The sequence below is a fragment of the Giraffa tippelskirchi genome, chromosome 13, assembly GCF_054371585.1.
Source record: "Giraffa tippelskirchi isolate mGirTip1 chromosome 13, T2T-mGirTip1v1.2.pri, whole genome shotgun sequence".
Taxonomy (NCBI): domain Eukaryota; kingdom Metazoa; phylum Chordata; class Mammalia; order Artiodactyla; family Giraffidae; genus Giraffa; species Giraffa tippelskirchi.
Genome location: NC_137287.1, coordinates 86,502,779 through 86,527,194, shown reverse-complemented (window position 1 = coordinate 86,527,194; position 24,416 = coordinate 86,502,779). Strand labels below are relative to the sequence as shown.

At 44.1% G+C, this 24,416-nt stretch overlaps 1 protein-coding gene across 2 annotated transcripts in view; it reads right to left on the bottom strand.

Moving 5' to 3' along the window:
- LOC145533342 (aldo-keto reductase family 1 member C3-like) overlaps positions 1 to 24,416 on the bottom strand; it is a 75,862-nt gene that overhangs the window by 40,752 nt on the left and 10,694 nt on the right. The window contains exons 2-4 of one of the 2 annotated variants that reach the window (XM_081560551.1): positions 14,372 to 14,724; positions 7,696 to 7,834; positions 5,485 to 5,544 (exon numbers count right to left, since the gene is read on the bottom strand). The gene's annotated coding sequence lies outside the window, so the exon portion shown is untranslated. Of the gene's footprint in view, positions 1 to 5,484; positions 5,620 to 7,695; positions 7,835 to 14,371; positions 14,725 to 24,416 lie in introns of those variants that run through there. The other variant, XM_081560552.1, reaches the window with a different exon arrangement.

The window sequence follows — 24,416 nt, the reverse complement described above, 5'->3', positions numbered from 1 at the left end:
CATGGATCAGAAGAATCAATATAGTGAAAATGAGTATACTACCCAAAGCAATCTGTAGATTCGATGCAATCCCTATCAAGCTTCCAATGGTGTTCTTCAGAGAACTTGAACAAATAATTTCACAATTTGTATGGAAATACAAAAAACCTCGAATAGCCAAAGAAATCTTGAGAAAGAAGAGTGGAACTGGAGGAATCAACCTGCCTGACTTCGGGGTATACTACAAAGCCACAGTCATCAAGACAGTATGGTAGTGGCACAAGGACAGAAATATAGATCAATGAAACAAAATAGAAGGCCCAGAGGTAAATCCACGCACCTAAGGACACCTTATCTTTGACAAAGGAGGCAAGAATATACAATGGAGAAAAGAAAATCTCTTTAACAAGTGGTGCTGGGAAAACTGGTCAACCACTTGTAAAAGAATAAAACTAGAACACTTTCTAACACCATACACAAAAATAAACTCAAAATGCATTAAAGATCTAAATGGATTAAAGACCAGAAACTATAAAACTCCTAGAGGAAAACATAGGCAAATCACTCACTGCCATAAACCACAGCAGGATTCTCTATGACCCACCTCCTAGAATATTGGAAATAAAAGGAAAAATAAACAAATGGGACCTGATTAAAATTAAAAGCTTTTGCACAATAAAGAAAACTATAAGCAAGGTGAAAAGACAGCCTTCAGAATGGGAGAAAATAATAGCAAATGAAGCAAGGGACAAACAATTAATCTCAAAAATATACAAGCAACTCCTGCAGCTCAATTCCAGAAAAATAAACGACCCCATCAAAAAGTGGGCCAAAGAACTAAACAGACACTTCTCCAAAGAAGATATACTGATGGCTAACAAACACATGAAAATATGCTCAACATCACTCATTATCAGAGAAATGCAAATCAAAACCACAATGAGGTACCATTTCACGCCCGTCAGAATGGCTGCTATCCAAAAGACTACAAGCAATGAATGCTGGAGAGGGTGTGGAGAAAAGGGAACCGTCTTACACTGTTGGTGGGAATGCAAACTAGTACAGCCTCTATGGAGAACAGTGTGGAGATTCCTCAAAAAACTGGAAATAGAACTGCCATATGATCCAGCAATCCCACTGCTGGGCATACACACTGAGGAAACCAGAATTGAAAGATACACGTGTACCCCAATGTTCATCGCAGCACTGTTTATAATAGCCAAGACATGGAAGTAGCCTAGATGCCCATCAGCAGATGAATGGCTAAGGAAGTTGTGGTACATATACACAATGGAATATTACTCAGCCATTAAAAAGAATACATTCGAGTCAGTTCTAATGAGGTGGATGAAACTGAAGCCTCTTATACAGAGTGAAGTAAGCCAGAAAGAAAAACACCAATACAGTATACTAACACATATATATGGTATTTATTCAACTGGTAAAGATAACCCTGTATGCGAGACATCAAAAGAGACACAGATAAATAGAACAGTATCATGGACTCTATGGGAGAGGGCGAGGGTGGGACGATATGGGGAATGGCATTGAAGCATGTAAATTATCATATGGGAAACCAATCGCCAGTCCAGGTTCGATGCACGATACAGGGCACTCGGGGCTGGTGCACCAGGATGACCCGGAGGGATGGGATGGGGAGGCAGTTGGGAAGGGGGTTCTGGAAGGGGAAAACATGTACACCCATGGTGGATTCATGTCAACGTATGGCAAAACAAATACAATATTGTAAAGTTAAAAAATAGATAAATAAACTAATTTAAAAAAAATAAAAGCAAAAAATAAAAAAATAGGAAAGGCAAGCTTCCAAAATTTCAGACACTTCATTCAAGCACCTCCTGGCAACCCACTCCAGTACTCTTGCCTGGAAAATCCCATGGACGGGGGAATCTGGCAGGCTGCAGTCCGTGGGATCGCAAAGAGTCCGACACGACTGAGCGACTTCACTTTCTATGTACAAAAACCCTCTTCACAGCCCTAGAAGCCAGAAATTTTTGAAGAACCACAGTGAGAGCTGAGAGTCAATATTCTTCAGAGAATGGATACTCAGGGTGACCGACGCCACTGGAAGAGAAAGAGGTGGGTTCGTTTATTAACTCTGTCATGTTGTCAAAGAGAAGTTTTATCTGGATGCAGTATGGATGGGCTAAAAACTATATTTACAACCATGTCCTGCCATCTCCCCCACCAAGCACACAGGCAGCTGTCTGCTCCATGTGCACACCGCATCTGTATGTCCAGTCCCAACATTCTGTGTAATATTCACTTCACAGTTACAGGTAGTTTGACTCAGGTTACAGTTTATAAGAAGGCACAAGACCTAGGGCTAACTGTGGAGATCGTTTCAGCCCCAAGTAGAAGTTTTGACCCTAGATGAAGAGAAGGTTCACAGTTATGAAATTTGCTGCTCTTTTTCATGCATCCATTAAAAAAAAAATATTCAGCACCCCTAAAATACAGGGTGTCTCCAGTAAGGAACTTCTAATCTACTGAAGAGATACCACATACACTTGAATTATCATACAACATAAGTGGGATTTTTATTTTCTCAATTTATGGTTTAGCAAAACACTGGTTATTCAGTAATCTGCATTCTAAAATGAAGATTTAGTTTGCATTTAGATTGCAAACTAAATCATTTCATTACTAATTCTTGTTCCCTTTTCTCTGAATATGTTTTCTGCAGGCAGTTTAAAGTCGAACACCTGGAAGGAAGGAAGAATCATATTAACCTCTCCCCCAAGGAGCCAGCCTCCCCCTGGGGACTGGAGGACTTTCCGGCTGGATGGCAACAAGAGGAGGGGACAGGGAAGCCGTGTCTGTCCTCAGCTTCCAGCTGAACCAGCCTGGGACCCTCAGCTGAGTTCTCACTTCTCCTTCCCATACCTTCTCCTTCTCTGGCCACATAAGCAAAGAAGGGCTTGCCATGCATCAATCCCAAATGTTTCTAAGGGAATTGCTTTAGACAGAAAGATCCTTTTTTTCCAGATAAAGAGATACTTGGACCATCTGGACAGTCTACCTGCACTTGACCAAACTTTACACAGGTTTTCCCTTCCACACGTCCCTCTAGAATTTGGCACAGCCTTGAACTTAAGCAAGTTAGTGGGGAGAGCGACCTCCCTGTCAGGCCCCTCCAGTGCTCTGCTGACCTCAGGAAAGAGCTCTCCCTGATCTGTCACAGCCCCTGCTTCTCCTACCCCAACACTGTTCGCCTTCTAGTTGTGTTCACCTTTCCCTAGAAAAGTCTTTTCATCGATCTCTGAGATGCCTCTGTAGCAGCCATCACTTCCTCCTAGAAGAACCTGCTCTATTCCCACCTTGTTTCCATCAGCACTGTGAATACTTATCCTAAAAGCATGAGCTCCAGCCCATATTCTTTACAATGCCTATGACCTTGCCAGGTGAGGTTAATCACTTTCTCCTGTGTGCCCTCACATTATTATAGCCCCTATTAATGCAGGTCAAAAATCCCTGTTAGTGAAACTACACTTACAAGGAGCTTGTGCTAGATAAAACCTCTAAGGACTGTTACTTCATGTTGCAATCATGTCATGCTTCCCCATCCAGTATTTGTACAGTTTGACATCTTAGAGTAAACCACAGAACATAACACTGCATTTATCTTATTACTATCAACCCATCCCTCTGGGTGGTTAAGGTCAGAATTCTGCCTTGATTCTGTTATCCCATGTAGTTAGTATTTATTCCAACCCTCTACCAGCTCTAAATTTGATGAGTATGCCCTTTACATTTCCACTGTTAAAAATTAGGAGTAAGTTCTGTGTCAGGTCATGAGAAAATTCTCCCCATCAATGTTGATAGCCTTGAATACATCACATTTGTTGAAGACCCCTTGCAAAGTTTATCTAAATTTTGACCTAAATGCTTTGTTGAAAGCAGAGGTACAGTTTCTTCCTGCCTTCCTTATTCAGTAGCTGAGGGACATTGTCAGTAAAAGAGAACAAATTAGCCTCTTCCCTGGTAAAGTCACACCAGGCTCTCATGCTCCCTGCCTCTTTTAAAAGGTCTCACAAAACTTGCATTTAAACAGTATCCTGAAACACATATGGAGATTAACACATCATGCCTTATGGCTAATGGTTTTCAGCAGCCAGTTTCCCTTTGTAATTGAGAAGAAATGTATCTTTTCTTCAGATATGTCTCTCCTCTAAGGTTTCTCAAAGGCCACCACTGAGATGGATGCTCTCAAGCAACTCCTGGTCCACAGGAGGGGTACTGGGCACACAGGGAGACACCCCCAGTGATACTCACTTTCACTGACTGGTAGTCATGACTTTGTGAATTACCCTCTCCTTGAGGATGGGTAGTACTTATGGCTTGCTTCTAACCAATAGAATGTTAAAAGGAAAAGGAATATGATTGCCATTATCAGGTTTTTCAAGACTGTGTCCTCCACCTCAACAGCCAACTCTAGTGTCCTCCCAGTTTCCAAACTTCAATAAAATAAGTGGCCAAGTTGAAGAACCTGCAAAAGACGCAGAGCTGGTTTTCCTCAACAACACAAGGAACTCTGGGTGGATGGACAGCCTTGTGGAAGTCATGGGAAGGCTCTGGGTGGTGACAAGTTTGAAAGAATCAAACCCTACTTGAATGAACAAAAGTTTTATTTTACCACAAATAAAACTTTCTTTAAAGGAAAGCTTTCTTTATCTCATCTTCACTCTGAGTGTTTCTCAAAGACTCTTATATTCTGGTGCTTGTTATGGTGGAAAGGGGATTCCCTGGTGGCTCAGATGGTAAAGAACCAACCTGCCAATACAGGAGATGCAGGTTTGATCCCTGGGTTGGGAAGATCCCCTGGAGAAGGGAACGGTTACCCACTCCAGTATTCTTGCCTGGAGAATCCCATGGACAGGAGAGCCTGGCAGGTTACAGTCCATGGGGTTGCAAAGAGACACAACTGAGCGACTAAGACTTTCACTTTTCAAGGTGGAAAGTCTCAGTTCAGTGCAGGAGTTTCAGCTGGGTGGACTGATGGCCCCTGAGCACAGCAACCAGTTGCTTTCCTGCAGGAGGTCTCAACGTTGACATCAGTGGGACAGTGAACCCAACCCTCAGGAGGACAAGGTGGACCCTGACTGAATGTCCTTTTAGGGAACCATCACACATTTCCAACTGCAGGGTCTCAGAAGTGTTACACTTATTAAAAAAAAAAAAAAAAAAAAAGCAATGCTTGTACACAGAAATATATTTGCACAAGGACAACTCTTAACTCTTTCTCTCTCACACAAACACACACACACACACATGCACATACAATTTCCAATCTGTTCTCCCTATCCAGCCCTTACTATGGCCATAGGTCTTTGCCTCTGTGGGCAGCTGGGGGAGGGAGAGAAGATGAAGGATCTATCCTTTCTGACCCTCAATTATCTAAATACATATACACAGGCAGTGCACCCCTCCTTCATGTCATTTTCGGGGTAATATGTGCTACTTCGAGAACTGCAATTTGTTACCTACCTTTATTTCATCTGGCTTTCATGCCAAATGCAGACACACTTTATGATAAACCTTAAAAACCTAAGTGCAAGAGAGACTCTTGGTCAATGGCCCCACTCCTGCCTTCTGGGAAGCTGGATGCTGGTTGTGAAAACACTGCAAGAGAGATCCAAGAAATAGAATGATTTTTAAAGTAATAGCCCTCATTTTGTGAGCTTCTATCCAGTGGGACCAAAAGAAAACCTGTTGGCTCAGAGCCTATGCAGACACCCCAGGGCTGTGCTTCCATTGCTTCTACTGTGCTCTAAAAATCTTTGTTCACTGTGAGTCAGCAATATTTTTGAAAGAGGATGGGATGATATTTTTGAAAGCAAGGAGGCAGAAATCTCAAGACACTAAAAAGTGCAAGCAGATCCAAGTTTCACTCCTCTGTTTTCTCAGAAAGCAATGCCAGGTTCTAATCAAAACCATCCATGGATTCTGACTCTCAATAGGAAAGTGGGGCTCCCCAACTGCCTGGTGCTTCTGGGTTCCAAAGCTGGCTTTGCTCCCTAAGTGAGATGAACGTGGGAAGGAGAGAAGAGTCCCTGCGCCCATGTCAGCAGGCATAACTGGACAACGCCCACCCTGGAGAGGACTCAGGAAGGAGAGAGAGTTCTGCGTCCTTTATTATTTCACTGAAGGTGGAAATTCTGAGCCCATAGTGACATCCCAAGTGGCAATCTTCTCTTACCTCTCACAGAACGCTGATAGTCAACCTTCTCCATGGTCATGTTTGAGGGAAAGTTATAAAGAAAATCTCGGACTAACCCAGGAAATTTCTCTCCACTCATGTAGAAAAGAAATGGTTTTGTTACTGAGTATGCATTAAACCAAGGTGCAGTGACCACTAAAATAATTTGCTAATGAGATTATAAAGACAGGATGGAATCTCGTCCCTTTATATATTCAGATATATATTCTAATACATATTTTATATATTCAGCACATATGGTCTCAAGATACATGATAACTTTGTCCTCAGATGAGATAATGCAACAATTGGGATGCCTTATTTCATAGTTTAATCCTAAACTGACCTGGTCATTGAGGCAGCCATCTGTTCTAGTTAATTGCCTTTATCCCAAGGAAAAATGAAGCCTCTGTGGCAACAAGCAATTATTGTTTGGATCAAGGTACCCAGAGAAATAGGAACCTCTTTTCTCTGATGTTTATATTTCAAAGATAAGACTCCCAGTCCTTTAAGAAAAATTTGCAAAACTGACAAAACTTTAGCTTGACTAACCAATAAAAAGAGGGCCAGCAGAATAACATCGATCAGCTGAGCTGGTCCTGGTTCAGGGCCCAAAATTTGGTATTGATGAAATATAGCCCACCTCTGTGCTCCATTCAGCCAGGACACAGGGTTATGTGAACTTGACAGTGACCAATACTTTGGCCAACTGATGTGAAGAACTGACTCATTGGAAAAGACCCTGATGCTGGGAAAGATTAAAGGCCAGAGGAGCAAGGGACGACAGAGAATGAGATGGTTAGATGGCATCACCAACTCGATGGACATGAGTTTGAGCAAACTCTGGGAATTGGCGATAGACAGGGAGGCCTGGCATGTGGCAATCCATGGGGTCACAAAGAGTCAGACACAACTGAGCCACTGAACTGAACTGAACTGAACTCAAGACAGTGACCAGAGTTGGAGAACTAGAATGTGTTAAAACTTGCTCCTAGGGAAATGCAAGACTTCTTCAGCATTCACAATAATCAGGTCACCTTTGCCGAATGTTGGGATTAGCAACACTTGTGTGGCTTAAGTGTCCTCACTAGAATTCAGTTGGGTAAACAATGAATCTGTCTTAACAGCAAACACACTTGCTATTTTTTTTTCCAGGTTGTGCATGCAAGAACAAGCCTAAGAGTTTTGAAATTTACTTTTGCAGGGCTATATTCTCAGATCTTGCCCTGGCATGTGACAACCATCTTCTCTGCAAGAAGGACATAGGTTTTGTTTGTTTTCTTGTTTTTGTTCAGTCATTAAGTCATGTCAAACCCTTTGCGACCGCACTGTCGGCAGCACACCAGGCTTCCCTGTCCTTCACTATCTCCTGGAGTTTCCTCAAACTCATGTCCATTGAGTCAGTGATATCATCCATTGGTGCCAAACAATGGTGATGCCCTTGTTTGTTTTAATAGGAGGATAATTGCTTTACAATGTTGTCTTGGTTTCTACTGTACCATGAATCAAGATGTGTATACATATATCCCCTTCCTCTTCAGCCTCCCCCTGCCATCCAGGACCTAGATTTTGAAGTGCTGTGGGAGGGCAACTCTGTAGTCTCCACTCTTGCAACTCGGGGACGTTGGAAGGAAAAACCTACAGGAAGAAGAAACTAGAATCACAAGCTTGTCCTCTCCATTGGTGGGAACCCCGGTGCAGGATTGAATGGTACAGAGTGACCTCTACAGACTTGCGTGCCAACCCCAGGAGAGAAACCTCCATGCCAGAAGCCAGCCTGGGGAACAGCCTCGGGGGAGATGCATAAGTAAGGGGGCAGGGGAGGAGGGCATGCTCATGAATCAGAACCTGGAAAAGAGGCTGAGCAGGTTTTCCCCCACAGCACGAGGAATTCTAGGTGGGTGGACGGCCTTATGGAAGTCATGGAAGGCGCTGGGTAGTGACAAGGTTGAAAGAACCAGCCTTTACCTGAGTGAACCAAAGCTTTGTTTTACCACAAAATCTGTTTCTTCTTTACTCTGAACGTTTCTCAGAGTCTCTCATAACCTGGTGCTTGTTATGGTGAAAAGTTTCAGTTCAGTGCAAGCGTTAGAGCCAGGTACACCGATGGCCCCTGAGCACAGGAACAGGGTGGTTTCCTGCAGGAGGCCTCACCATTGGCATCAGTGGTGCAGGGAGCTCAGCCCTCAGGAAGACAACAAGGTAAACCCTGACTGAACATTCCTATAGGGGACCACCGCACACTTCCAACTGTAGGCTCTCAGAGGTCATACGTTTATTTGAAAAAAAAAAACAACAATGTTTATACACAGAAATATATTTGCACAAGGAAAGATTCTGCTGAACACAACTCTTAACTCACACACATACATACACACACACACACACACAGAGGCACACACAATTTCTAATCTTCTCTCCCTAACCAACTCTTACTATGGCCATAGGTCTCTGCCTCTGTGGGCAGCTGGGGGAGGGAGGGAAGATGAAAGATCTACGCTTTCTGATCCTCAATTATCTAAATACATTATTTACAGGCAGTTCACCCCTCCCTCCTGCCATTTTTGGGGTAATATTTGCTACTCCTAGGACTGCAATTTGTTAATTGTCTTTATCTCATCCGGTTTCTACACCAAGTACAGACACACCTTATGATAAATCTTAAAAACCTAAGTGCACCAAGAGACCCTTGGTCAGTGGCCCCACCCCTGCCTCCTAGGAAAACACACACTGGTCGTGGAAACAGTGGAAGAGAGATGCAAGAAATAGAATAATTTTTAAAGTAGTAGCCTTCATTTTGGGAGCTCCTTTCCATCCAGTGGTACCAAAATAGGGAGCCTATTGGCTCAGAGTCTGTGCAGCCATCCCAGGGCTGTGCTTCCATCCCTCTATACTGCTCTAAAAATCTTTGTTCACTGTGAGTCAGCAATATTTTTGAAAGAGAGTAGGGTGCTATTTTTGATAACAAGGAGGCAGAAATCTCAAGACGTTAAAAAATGCAAGCAGATCAAGTTTCACTCCTCTGTTTTCTCAGAAAGCAGTGCCAGGTTCTAATCAAAACCGTCCATGGACTCTGGCTCTCAATAAGAAGGTGGGGTTCTTCAACTGCCCAGTGGTTCTGAGGGCCAAGGTGGTGCCCTCAACAGTCCTATTGTGCTGTTCAAGAGCTTTGTTCACTGTGAGTCAGCAGTATTTTTAAAAGAGGGAGATTAGAGAGCTAATTGGAGAAGGCACTAGCAACCCACTCCAGTACTCTAGCCTGGAAAATCCCATGGACGGAGGAGCCTGGTAGGCTGCAGTCCATGGGGTCGCTAAGAGTCAGACATGACTGAGTGACTTCACTTTCACTTTCCACTTTCATGCATTGGAGAAGGAAATGGCAACCCACTCCAGTGTTCTTGCCTGGAGAATCCCAGGGACAGGGGAGCCTGGTGGGCTGCTGTCTATGGGATCGCACAAAGTCGGACACGACTGAGTGACTTAGCAGCAGCAGCAGCAGCAGAGAGCTAGTGGTACAGAAACGCTTTTGGATGATCACGCTTGGTAACCATGAACACTTTAATGAGGACTGGTGTGGAGAAACCTCTGCAGGACATGTTTTCATGGGAGTCTCTTTAAGCAACTTTATGTTTTATGTAAACATTACCTGTTGTTCTTCTTTTGTATTCCATACAAATGAAACAGAACACTGGATTATGTAAGAATGTGAACTGAATGCATCACCAGGTAGTTAAAGCTTGCTCCTGAGGAAATGCAAAAACTCTTTTAAAACTGAACCTTGGGATTAGCACAGATGGGGCTGTAAAAGATGTTGAAACTGGGATTCAGTTAGGCAAATACTTACTGAGTCTCTCCTATGTCCAAAACACTGTTCATAATTTTTTTTTAGGTCATGCACATGAACAAACCTAAGAGTTTTGCAATTTACAGGATTATATCCTTGAATCTTGCCCTGGATCTAAAATGACAAAACCTTCTTTGCAAAAAAAACATAGGAATAATTGTTGCTGGATCTTGAAGCCCCTGTGCTGTGTGCTGTGCTTAATCACTTAGTGATGTCCAACTCTTTGCGACCCCATGGACTGTAGCCCACTAGGCTCCTCTGTCCATGGGATTCTCCAGGCAAGAATACTGGAGTGGGTTGCCATGCCCTCCCTCCAGGGGATCTTCCCAATCCAGGGACCCAACAACCCTTGTCTCTTGCATCTCCTGCATTGGTAAGTGGGTTCTTTACCACTAGTGCTATCTAAGAAGCCCAATATTGAATATACCTACTCTAAGAGTCTCTTCTTTTGGCAAAACAATCACTGTCACTTTAGAAATTCTTTATACTAAACTTTTAATACTTTCATGATTCACATTGACTTTTTCTAGGCTATGCTGCATTTCATTAGTTGCACATTCCTTCACATAAAATAAAACCAAAGTGCATCTTAAAATTGATAGTATGCCATTGTCTAATGAACAGTTTTTTCTTTCTTAGGTAGAACGTCTTAGTGCATCATACAACTGTCTATATCTTAGACTTGAGGAATGACGGTACATCAGTCACCTCTGCAACATCCAGCTTTGCAGGGCATGCATCCTGGAGTTATTTAATATCATCAGTTGTGATGTAAATATGTCTTCCTATATAAAAATGAGTATGAATTCTTCAGAGAGGACTTCCCTGGTGTCCTGGGTCGGGAAGATCCCCTGGAGAAGGAAATGGCAACCCATGCCAGTATTCTTGCCTGGGAGATCCATGGACAGGGAAGCCTGGTGGGCTACAGTCCATGAGGTCTGTGAAGAAGGTGAAGACTAAGACTTCACCTTCCAGTGCAGGGGATGTGGGTTTGATCCTTGGTAAGAGAGCTAAGATCCCACATGCCTTGCAGTCAAAAACCCAAAACATAAAAAATAGAAACAATACTGTAACAAATTCAGTGAAGAGTTTAAAAAATGGATGAAATTTAAAAAAATAAAAAATACTTGGGACAAAAAAAGTCTTCAGAAAGGACATAACACAGAGCTCCATGCAGAAAAGTGAAGAAGTCTTAGAGTGGATTGAATGGGTGGCCCCCAAAAGATACACCCACCCTACAAATGACATATTTTGGGAAAAGGTCTTTACAGGTGTAATTAAGTTAAGGATCTTGAGATGAGATCATCCTTCATTATCCAGGTGATCCACAAATCTAAGGATATGTGTTAATCACTCAATCCTGTCTAACTTTTTTTCAACCCCATGGACTGTAGCCCACCAGGCTTCCCCTGTCCATGGATTTTCCAGGCAAGAATACTGGAGTGGGTAGCCATTTCCTTCTCCAGGGGCTCTTCCCAACCTAGGGATCAAACCCAGGTCTCCTGTGTTGCAGGCAGATTCCTTACCATCCCCGTGGGTTTTCCCCATCCCTTCCCCTACCAGGGAAGCCCTAGGTGTCCTTATAAGAGACAGAAAAGAAGACAGAGAGAGAAGAGGAGGCTGCAAGAAGCTGGGGACAGAGACTAGAGTGATACAGCAAGAGGCAGTCCCTGGGGACCAGGGGTCCAGGCCCAAGAACCCCTGGAGCCAACAGAAGCTGCGAGAGGCAGGAGGGATTCTCCCCCCGGAGCCTGTAGGATGAGCATGCCCTTCGTGCCCTACAAGTGAAGACAACAGATATTTCCAAATCTTTGAGCTCTTCCAGTGGATGTGAATGATTCTAAGTATTCCTTAATGAGACCCTCATCTATCGTGCTCTACCTTAGATTCATGGTCAGAATCCCTATTCGCAAACTGTCGCTCCATAGCCACAGGCAGAACTCAGAGCATCCTGGGAGGAAAGAAGGGTTTGAGTAAATTGAAGATGCTCATCCTGTAATAAACAAAGATGACAAATTGACAGCGAATCACTTTAAATGTTGGAGGTTTTCTTATACAGTCTCCTGTTACTCATCCCCACTTGAGACAAGATCAGAAGAGCTTATTTCAGGAAGAAGGAGTTCAATCAAATACAAGGAAAGTGATCCTGGCCCACTTTGCAAAGAAAAGTTCTGCATCTTCCCTTCTAGGGTTAAAAGGTTGTGGACGCCCCCGTCCCCACCACCGGCTCTGGCCCTCCAATTCGCGTGCCCCTCTGGGAAGGCTAAGGGAGCCTCCAGTCCAAACAAACCATGACATTAAACAACTCTCATACTCTAAAGAGATAAACAGCCTTCACTCTGCCACAATCCTCATCACCAATATTTGCTCAAACAAACCAAAATAAACTTGCAAGCTAGTGTCTAGCCAACATGAACTTCTCAACACTTTAGCCAATGCTTCCCCCTGGTGTGGGGCTGAGACATTGCATGAGCCCAGGATTGTGACCATAAATAGCAGACAAAGAGTTTGAGGAAAACCTAGAGACACTTTCAAACTCCTGTCAACCAGCTTATTCCACATACAAGGAAACTAACGAGACCTGGTTTTCCCCATGGGTCCCACAGGCAAGGCTGGTGGAGGTGATGGGACTTCAGGATGCCCATCTCCCATCTTTGCTGCTTGGTCAGATAACAGCTGGGAGGAGGGGAGCAGGTAACAATGATCCACTCAGACTAGGCTGAGCCCCATTAGGCTTTGGGAAATTCCACAAACCATCAAGCACAGTATTCTTTCCACCCCCCAGGAATTTGTCATTGAAAACAGAGAATATGATGACAAATCTCAGGGTGGCTCAGTCGGTAAAGAACCTACCTGCCAATGCAGGAGATGCAGGTTCAACCCCTGTATTGAAAAGATCCCCTGGAGAAGGAAATGGCAACCCACTCCACTGTTCTTGCCTGGAGAATCCCTTGGACAGAGGAGCCTGATGGGCTACACTCCATGGGGTTGCAAAGAGTCAGACATGTATTAGTGACTAAACAACAACAAAGATGCCTGTGGATTATGAGATAATAAAGATGCTTTGTTAACTACTAAGGAGACACAGGGCTCCATGATAGCTCAGTTGGTAAAGAATCCACCTGCAATAAGAAAATGGCCTCTCCAAAATGTCCACTTCCTCATCCCAGAAACCTACAAGATGTTTCCTTATATAGTAAAAAAAAAAAAAAAAAGAAGAAGAAGAAAGAAATCAAAAGACTTGGAAAGGACTTTCAGTGGGTAAGAATTCACCTTTCAATGCAGGGGTTGCAGGTTTGATCCCTGGTCAGGGAGCTAAGATCGCACATGCCTCAGGGCCAAAAAACCAAAAGGTAAAACAGAAGCAATATTGTAACAAATTCAATAGAGACTTTAAATATGGCCCACAGTTAAGTAATTTTTTTAATAATTTTTTTAAAAGTGGGGGTGGGGGGTTCCTGGTGGTCCAGTGGTTAAGATTCCATGCTCCCAACGCAGGCGATCTGGGTTCAATCCTTGATCAGAGAACTAGATCCTGCATGCCACAACTAAGACCTGGTGTGGCCAAATAAATAAATAAAATAAAATTTTTAACAAATGACTTTGGAGGTGTAAGCTAAGGATCTTGCAATGGGAAGATTGTCCTGGATTATTCAGGTGATCCCCATATAATCACGAGCCTCCTCATCAGAGGACGTCAGAGAGCAGAGCCAGAGGGGCCATGTGACAACAGAAGCAAAGATGGAAGCAGGAGAATTGCCGGCTTTCAAGACAGAGGAAGAAGCCAGGAGCCCTGGAGGGCAGGCGACTTCCAACAACTACAAACATCTAGGGAACGTTCTCCACTAGAAGTTCCAGAGAAATTACAGCCCTGCTGACCCATTCTGGGAGTCTGTCCTCCCAGGACAGATGAATCTGTGTTGTTCTAAGCTGTCAAGTTCATGTTAATTGGTTACAGCAGCAACAAGAAACCAATAGAACTGAGTTTCAATAGTGTTTGTCTTCTGCAATCCTGTGTATTTTTACTTTATTTTCTGGATTTAAAAACAATACCAAGATAAGGGGACTTCCCAAGTGGCACAGTGGTAAAGAATCCACCTCCTCATGCAGGAGATGCAAGTGCTGAATCCCCGGGTTGGGAAGATCCCCTGGAGGAGGGCATGGCTACCCATGGAGAATCTCATGGACAGAAGAGCCTTGTGGGCTACAGTCCATGTGGTGGGGAAGAGTCAGACATGACTGAGCAACTGAGTACATACATGATGAGGGCCCATGCACCTCACTCAACTTGCCAAATATCCTGAGGTGTGTGTTAATGTTGGTATACTTGCCAAGGATCGGTGGTTAGGGCCAAGCTGGAGACTCAGACTCGAGAACTGGAATAGGGTCGCCTTTGGAAAACACTGCTGGGAGAGGCAGTGGGCCCTGGCTAGGGTGTCCTGCACACTCTCGCCAGATGTACTGGTGGTCTCACTGCTCTTTCCCAAGGCTGTTTCTCTGGCTGTGTTCACAGCAAGCTGTCTGCAGGGTGGAGTGACTTCTCTCCACAAACAGCCAAGGTGGTGAATCCTCCAGGTTCAGTGCACACCCACTGTGTGTGGGGAATCCCTCCAGGCCCCCAGAAGGTCAAAGGAGCTGACAGGTCAGGCCAAATAGTAGTCATGATATCCCTTATATGTGGAATCTTAAAAAAAAAAAATACAACAAACCAGTGAACATAATGAAAAAGAAGATTCACAGATATAGAAAACAAACTAGTGGTTACCAGTAGGGAGAGTGAGGGAGGGGCAAAAGAGGGGTGGGAGAGTGGGAGACACAAGCTATTGCACATAAGATAGGCTACAGGGATGTGTCATACAGCACAGAGAGTGTAGCCAGTATTTTATAATAACTGAAAGTGGAATATAATCTTTTAAAACTGTATATAAAATGTTAAACATTTTAAAATTTCCAACAGTGAAATTATAAAGCCATAGTGGCCATATACACCCCCCTTCAAATGTCTGAAGAGTTTACATCGCAGCCCAGGTGAAGGGACCACACCTTCCCCACAATGGTAGAACATTCACGGGAGCTGGGTGGCCCACTAGCATTCCCTCCAGACAAATGAGGATGTAGACAGCCTGAGCTGATGCTTCATCTTCACTGAGCATTGAATTGCCCAGAAGAGCCTCTAATGCCTCATTAACTCTGTCTCATTAACTGTGACCACTGCAGTTAGAGACGCAAATACAGCAGCCGGCCAAGGCAAACATAGCCCTGCCAGTTTGCAAGATTGAGGATGGACGCCTCGCTGCCAACAGGCAGTGGTTACGTGAGCAGCGAGCTGTCAGCTAATCCTCCCCAGGTAAGCCGAGCAGGGAGGCCCTCTGTGTCTTCAAGCAGAACTCAGAGAAAGGGAGCTGGAACAGCCCATCGGTAGAGTTCAGCCTCCCCATGGTAACCCTCAGAAGCCCCCCTTTCTTTGTTCTGCTGAGAAGCAGCCTGGAAATATGGAGCCCAAGCACCTTGTCATCACCCATCTTCCCATCCTTGGTGGGAAGGCAGGTGCAGGCAGGGGACAGAGGTGGGGATGGGAGGCTGCAGAGAGAAATGAGGGCTTGCTTTGCTATGTCCTACGTTGATAAGCAGAGCTGAGTCATGTGGAAGAAATGAGATGTTCTATGGAAAAGGAAGACCAGAACTAGTCTCATCCACCCTCTCATTTTATAGAAAAGGACACTAAAACCCAAAGAAGAGGCACCACTTGCCTGAAGCCACACGCTTCACTTGAGACGGAACTCACGTTAAAACTCAGATTCCTTGACTTCTCCTGCAGGCTTCTTGTCAACTCCTCAAAGAAAACGAAGGAAAATGAGAAATGTGGGTGATAAAGTAAACAAAGCAATAAAGCGAGGGGCTAAAAAGAGAAAAGGGTGAAAAATCCAGCTGGGAAAGGAACAGAAACAAGCAAAGAACATTAAAATCAATGCTGATGCTAAAATTCCTGTGCACAGGAAGAGCCAAGAAATTGTTGGTAAAGAGCAGGATGTGCACCCAGTCCTAAAATTGCAAATATTCTGGACGTACTGTGACTCAGTGTTACCAGACAGGAGTCAACAAATACATCAAAGGAACAGAATATGCAGCCCAGACACAAAGCAAAGTAGATATGGAATTTAGTAACACGCTGAACACACCATTTCACAAAAGGGTCACAGGATGGGGGAGGATGAAGAAGCAGTCCTGATGGGCAATAGCACCATAGGCTGTTTGTTTCAGAGGGAATTAAGCTAAATCCCCATTTCACAATATTCCCCAAAAAAGAGAGAGATGAATAATCTCAGTTAAAATGACAATTAAGCAATATCTTAAAAATACTACAAGAAAAATATAGGAGACTATCTCCAGGAGGATGAGAAATCTTCATAAATAAGGCACAAGAAAGCAAAAGTCAAAAGGGAAAAGACTGATCAATTTGGCATCAGAATTTAAAACCTTTGTTTTCTAATAAGAGACCACATGGAAAATTAAAATCTAGGGACAGACCCAGAGAAATATCACAGATATCTAGCAAAGGACTTAGAGCCATAAAGGGGAAAGAATTCCTAAAATCAAAACCAAAGGATTATAGAAATAGAAAACTTGGGCAAAGAACATAAGCAAATGATTCAAAGAAGCAGCAGCAAAAATGTCCAATCAATGTACAAGAAGGTGGTCGACTCATAACTAGGGAAATGCAGACGAAAGCAAGGTGAGCTATTTCTTCATCAGCCTGGGGAACATGTGCTTGTTTGATGACATGGAGGAGCATGTGGAACTTGTACATTCACATCCAGCTGATGGAAGAAAACTGTGTGTAACTACGTTGAAGGGCAAATTAGTTAAATCTATTGACACTAAAGAAGGCTGAACATCAAAGAATTGATGCTTTTGAGCTGTGATGTTGGAGAAGACTCTTGAGAGTCCCTTGGACTGTGAAGAGATCAAACCAGTCAATCCTAAAGGAAATCGATCCTGAATATTCATTGGAAGGACTGAGGCTGAAGCTGAAGTTCCAACACTTTGGTCACCTGATGCGAAGAGCCCACTCATTAGAAAAGACCCTGATGCTGGGAAAGATTGAAGGCAGGAGCAGAAGGGGACGACAGAGGACAAGTGGTTGGATGGCTTCACCAACTTGATGGACATGAGTTTGAGCAAGCTCTGGGAGACAGTGAAGGACAGGGAAGCCTGGTGTGCTGCAGTCCATGGGGTCGCAAAGAGTTGGACACTACTAAGCGACTGAACAACAACAACATTGACACTAAATCCCCTGATTTTTACTTTTATGTTTAAGCAAATGAACACATTACTTGCCTCTCTTGGAGTAAAGAGAGTCACTTGGACCATAAATTAGAAACCAAATGTTATCAGGCTGGGAGCCTGGAAAGGGGAGGATGTCTGCAAACCTCGGCATCTTAACCCCAAGGAGGGGCCAGGTTGGTGCTGGCAGAGCCAGTACCTGAGCAGGAAGGGTGGGGGGCCAACCTGGGGGTCAGCACTTCATCCCTCCTCCATGACCTTCAACACCCTGGATCCCTGGCTGTCCCAAACAGAGGAGACGGCTCTGCCGTCAGGTTATCTCATTTTCCAAACTCAGTGGTGAATCTATTTACAATTACATTTCTGAGCGGGGCGGGTCACTTGGGGCTAAATGAAAAACTTGACTCTGCCAGCAAGAGAGACTCACGTCATTCATCACACCCACGGCAGAGTTCCGGGTCCACCTCCCTCCCTTGGGCTGACTCCTTCTCCATCTCTTTTCTCTGTGGCCAGAGATGGTGCCTGGGGCCACAAGGGAAGGTAAGTCATTCAAGTACCAGTCACTCAAGAAATTGACAATCTACCATGATGGTACTAGGGCACAGAAACTGAATTGATTTCCTTCAGCATCTGCACCCTGACATGTCTGGGGGATCACATCAAAACCAGGGAGGAGAACCAGCACGGCTGAACAGGCAGGAGTTGAGAGCAAAGTTGGGAGCAGTGGAGGGCAGGTGGGGCACCCCGTAGAGTCAGGTGTTCAAGGCCCTGGATGACCTGCATCCCTTGGGAACATGTCTCCTTTCTAGATTGTTCCAACCTTAACACCGAATCCTGGGTCTCCCCAGTCATGTCTGACTGCCTCTCTCGGTCCTTGGCTCGATGCCCTTCAGCATCCCTGACCCTACTTCCCCTCTGCGTCCCAGGAGTACCCACCCTGCTTCTGGTCCAGAGAGAGTAATAACAATCATTCAATCCAGACAATCAGTGCAAGCACTTTACATGAGCTATTTAATCAGCTCGGTCTCTCTCATGATGCTGGTGAATGACCACAGACCCCAGGGCCTGCCTCCTCTGGGCAGTGGTGGCTGGTGCACCATCTTCCCAAGGACCTTTGTCAAAACATACCTGCCAGGACCCCACAAGAGCTTCTGAAATAGAGTCTGTAGTGGGTGAAGCCTAGAAGTTCTCCAGACGGCTGTAAGGATGACTCCCAGTTTAGAGCTACCGTCTGGGCTCTGAACACACCTTGGTTTGACTGATCCCACCACACCAGGGCTTCCCAGGTGGCGCTAGTGGTAAAGACCCCACCTGCCGATGCGGGAGATGAAGCTTTGATTTCTGGGTCGGGAAGATCCCCTGGAGAAGGGCACGGCCACTCACTCCAGTATTCTTGCCTGGAAAATCCCATGGATAGAGGAGCCTGGTGGGCTACAGTCCATAGGATCGCAAAGAGTTAGACATTACTGAAGCAACTCAGCATTCTGGCACACACCACACCAGAAAGAAACCGAACTCCTTCTCCTGCTATTAGATCTCCACTGGAGCCTCCATCAGGGTACCTGGCCTATCTGGCTTCCTCCTCGGATCTTCTCCCAAAGGCAGCGTTCTGAAGTTTTTTTAAACATCCTTGGGGGTTAAGTGTTGGTTCAGATAATCTACATCTATTCTCTCCTTTAGACAGTGCTCAGAAACTCCTTCCGCAGGGACCAACAAATCCCGAAGAGAACTTCTGGAGAATGCCACACCCATCACTTAAAAAGTCTTCAAAATAAAAAACGCTGGTGGCAACCAAAAATAGGATAGTTCCACCCCCAGCCCTCCTGGTAATAAGGAGACAGTCTGTGAATCAGCTTCTCTAAAGGGCAGGGAGCGGGGGCAGGGATCCATCACCTGAGGACACCTCCCAACCGCCAGTCTCTTCCTGCATTAAATAGGAAACTAATTAATACTGATGATAATAATAGCTGGGCTATTGTGATGGGAAGAATGGAGGAGGGATAAGGAGGCGGTGCCCTTGACCCCGAGCACTGGGAGAATATAAAGGATATTTCTAAATGGGGAAGCTGCCCCCCCAGCAAAGTGTGGAGGGGGAGCAGAGGAGGGAAGTAGGTCCTGTCTTATCCAAAGTGGATGGAGGACATAGCAAGTCAAAGCTTCAGAGGCAAACAGACCTGAACTCAAATCCTGGGTCTCCACTTCCAACCTGTGTGATGACAGGGAAGATATGGCTCCTTCATCCCTAGGTGGGAAGAGTTCCTGTACCTTTGCCACAGAGCAGGTGCTGTACATTAATAACCACACAACATGGCTTTGGAAGAAACTTCAATGAAAAAACAGACAGCTATATTCAGTATCTTGTAATAACCTATAACGGAAAAGAATCTTAATATATATATTTGCATGTATAAATATATATATATATATAACTGAATCACTTTGCTGTACTCCTGAAACTAATACAGTACTGTAAATCAGTTATGCTTCAATAAAAATAAATAAATGAAAAAATATGTAGGAAATGTTTATCTCAGTGCCCAGCGCTAAGTGAGAGTTCAACAGATGGTTGACAATTGCTGTGACAGCATAGATGTCCCCCCTAGACTTCCGCATCTGATCCCGGATGAAAGCTCAGCATGGACTTCATGACTCAGAGCTTCATTCTCTGTGCACACACACACACACACATAGGATGTAAATAACCTCTGACCCCAATCCTCCTTAAGTCTTTAGTTTCCCAAAGGGCAGGATCCAGGGAAATGACATTATTGATCTTTGGTCGTAAAAAGAGGGAGCTCTTGCCATTTGAGACAACACAGATGAACCTGGAGGACATTATGCTAAGTGAGATAAGCCAAAGACAAATACTGGATGATCTCGGGTGTTTGTGGAATCTGGAATAGGTGAACTCGTAGAAGCAAAGGGCAGAAGGGTGGGTGCTTAGGGGTGGTCAAAGGGTACAAAGTTCAGGGTACAAGATGGGTACGTTCTGGAGACCTGATGTAAAGCATAGTCACAAAGTAAAAACTTTATTGTGTACTTAACTTTTACCAAAAGGGTAGATCTTGTGTCCTCTATACACCCTTTGTGACCCCATGGACTGTGGCCCACCAGTGTCCTCTGTCCATGGGATTCTTCAGGCAAGAATACTGGAGTGGGTTGCCTTTCCCTTCTCCAGGGGATCTTCCCAACCCAGGGATCAAACCCAGGTCTCCTGCATTGCAGGCAGATTCTTTACCATCTGAGCCACCAGAGAAGCCCCCCTATATATCCTAACCATATATTTATAAGTGAAATTTAATTCATAATTTAAAATCTTATTACCCTGACACCAAACCACACAAAGATATCACCAAAAAGTGAAAGTGCAGGGTTATATCCCTTGTGAACATACATATAAAAATCCTCAACAAAATAAGCAAACCGGACAATATGTAAGGAGGATAACACAGTACAATCAAATGGTATTAGGTCCCAGAAATGGATAGAGAAAAAGAAATTTTTGGATACTGTTGATTCTCATTATTTGTAGCAATGATGTTTGAAAGAGTTGCTGTGAACACTGAATCAGTGAATACTGAGCCATCTGCTCTGGAGTGGTTAACACCCCCTACCTCCCCAGCAAGCTTAGAGGAAATCCTGGAGGCATTGCCATGCCTCTTGGCTATTCAAAGCAGGGAAGGGAAGGATGGCTCCAGGTTACTGGGTTCCTACCAGGCAGAACTCACTTGCATATACACAACCTCACTAAATCCTCACCAAAATCCTGCCAAATAAATACAGTGTTCTCCATTATACACATGAAGAAATAGAAGCTTTGAGAAGGTAACTCACTAAAGGCAAGCTGGTAAATGAGAGAACTAGGATTTGAGCTGTCGACTGAAAAAGATACACAACGTGAGAGTTGGTAGCTAAGTTCTACTGGGGGCAAAATGAGGACTGCAGCTCTGAGAAACTGCTCCAAAGAGGCAGAGGGGAAGGTCAGTATACATGTGATTTTGGTGAAGGGGGAGTACAATCAAGCCCATGTTTTTTCAGACAGTTTCTACTGGTTTTATTAAGTGTTGCTAGTCACAAGGAGCAGTCATCACCAGGAAGAATTTTAGTGCTTTTCTAGATATGGGGAGATACAAAACAGGTTCATAAAATTGGCTCCTGAAAATACCTATCTGAAGACCGGTCCTGCCAGTTTTCCCCAAGCACAGAGCGCCTCATTTCTGCTCTCCACCCTAAGCGCCTTTCAGGGGGTGTTGGAAGTCAGCTGCTGGAGCAGCACACGATATAATCCTTGCAGAAGCACAAGGCAAGTGCCAGTTTGTAGCTGACAGAGATCAGGTCTGTTTACTTCCAAAATCTTTACTTATAGAGTGAGGAAGTGAGACTCAGAGGCAACAACAGATAGTAAGCTGCCAATAGTTTCACTTTGGAAGACTGTCTGGCTGTTTCTCAGCAAACTAAACACACTCTGATGCAATCACACCCCTAGGTATTGGCTCATATGAACTAAAAACGTTTGTCCATGCAAAAACCTACACCAATACTTACAGCAGCTTTATTTGCAAATGCCAGAACCAGAAGCAACCATGATGTCCTTCAGAGAGTGAATGGACAAATAGACCGTGGTCCATCCAGATAAAGGAAATGTGATACACAACTAAAAAGAAATTTGCTATCAAGCCATGAAAGACATTGAGGAAGCTTAAATGCGCATTCCTAAGTGAAAGAGGTCAATCTGAAAAGGCTACAGTCTGTGATTCCAATTACATAACATCCTAGAAAAGATAAAACTACAGAGACTGTAAAATGATCAGTCTATGCCAGGGGTTTGAGAAAGGGAGGGATGAACAGGTGGAAGAGAAGATTATTAGAGCAGTGATCCAATTACATTTGCTATTGTAATGATGGATAGGTCAGTACGCATTTGTCCAAACCCACAGAATACTGCTCACAGGATAAGAGCAACTCCTAATGTAAACTCTGGATTTTAGGTGATGATGTGTCAACCTAGGTTCATTGATTGTAACAATGTACCATCTGGTGGGGGATATTGATAGTGGGGGAGGCTGTGCACATTGAGGGGCAGAGGGGGAATGGAAAATCTCTGTACCTTCCCCTCAATTTTGCTGTGAACCTAAAGCTGCTCCTCAAAAGTGTGTATTTTTGTTTTCAGAAGGGAAAAATGAATTTTTTAAAAAAAATTTTAATCTCTACTCATTCCAAAGACCTAGTCGTATAAAGTTAGATAAATGATCAGATGAAACAACCAAGAATTTTATATCTCTTCACTTTTTTCATTTGGAGCTTGACTCTAAACAAACAAACAAAAAGAGACTATGACCCGGTTTTTGAAAAGAAGTAACTGAATTTCAAGTCACTTTGGAGTCATCTAACTCTCCTAAACAGAGATGAAGCATTAAAAAAAAAAAATGAGCTTAGATTTTTTAAAAATATCATTTCCTAACATTGGTGAGTGTAAAATCCATCTAAAACGAATAAAAGAAGAATGTGAACTCTGCTTCTTTACACATTTATCGGGTTTTTGTGAAATAAACACTCATGGAGAGGATGATGGAATTGGAAGGTCCAGGGGTTGTTTGAATTCCCAGGGGGGCCAGGATTCTGATACCATCTGAGCTGCCTTGTAGAGTTAATGAAGGGGAAGTTTGCCCCACTGTGAATGAAGCAGCCTGTTTCATTTACATTTTCTGTATTAAAGTTCTAAGTAAATTTGCACTTGTTCAAATCGCTGCGCTGCTTCAAACAAAAACAATTTTTAAAAAAGGAAAGAGAGAAATTGAAAACCACTTACAAAGGAACCACCTTTTCTTCTGAACCTGAAATATTGATTTCTTTTTTAAGAACAAAGCAAAAGAAGTGTTGCTTTACACGGTGGGCAGCAGCCACCTTTGGAACTTGCTTCCCTTGGAGGTGTTACAGGTTGAAAAACACGGCGGTTCACACATCTTGCTCACCAATTTATTGTCTGTGCCAGGGCTACAGTGCCAACAAGATAGGTGTGATTCCTCCTGCATGGACTTTATATGTGTGTGTATTTTAAGATTTTTTGATGTAGACCACTTTTAAACTTCTTCATTGCATTTGTTACAATATCGCTTCTGTTTCATGCCTTGGTTTTATGGCCACAAGTCATGTGGGACCTTAGCTGCCCAAACAGGAATTGAACTCACATCCCCTGCATTGGAAGACGAAGTCTTAGGCACTGGACTGGCAGGGAAGTCCCAAGTTTATATATTTTTAATAGCATTAAAAGAAAAGCATGAAGTAAGTTTCAACATTAGCAAACAAAAGAAGGGAATTTCTTCGAAGTCTTAGAATGGGAGCTTCCATAGACCAGAGGCTCCAACAGCCCAGCTTACTCTTCTCACTTCCCTAAAACAGCAACTTTAGAAGGAAATGACCCCAGCAGTGTTTGGAATTAGAGCCACCACAGGAAGAGGTTGTGAAGCTGGTCTGGTTTGTCTTGAGATGACTCTTAGCTCCTCTTCTTTCTCCGCTAAATGGCTTTGTCCCATCACCTCCTTGTTTAGCTTTTCAAGGTTCCCCCTTCCAGTGATGGTTGGAGGAATTACTCTTTCCATAGCATTTGCATCTAAGACTGACAAGTCTTAGGGCAGGAAATATCTAATGGTTTGATTACGGACACAACGATCGGACAGTGGGGAAATAATTTTGAGCTCGGCTCCTAAAGTGACACCCTGCCTGCTCTCAGGGCTCCAAGGATGAGGACAGAGAACAGAGAAACAGGTCCTCGCAGGGAGTGAGCACAGCATTGCTCATGAACCTCGCATGGGTGGAGAGATGCGTGGAGGGATGCTGCCCCACGACTGAATCCCTGCTCTGTTTTAACCTCTCTTATCCATCATCCCGACAGAGGCCCTGTCCCTTCTCTGGGTGTGTAGGACCAGTACCACCTCCTTCCCCCACAGAAAGTGATGGCACTGCCCAGCACAGCCCATGACTTAAATGAGTTTCTCTGTTCCTCAGTGATCAGATTTGACCCTGATTGGATTTCCAGATGCAGAGAACACAGATCAGTCACAATGCTGAACTTAATACAATTGAAGCCCCACT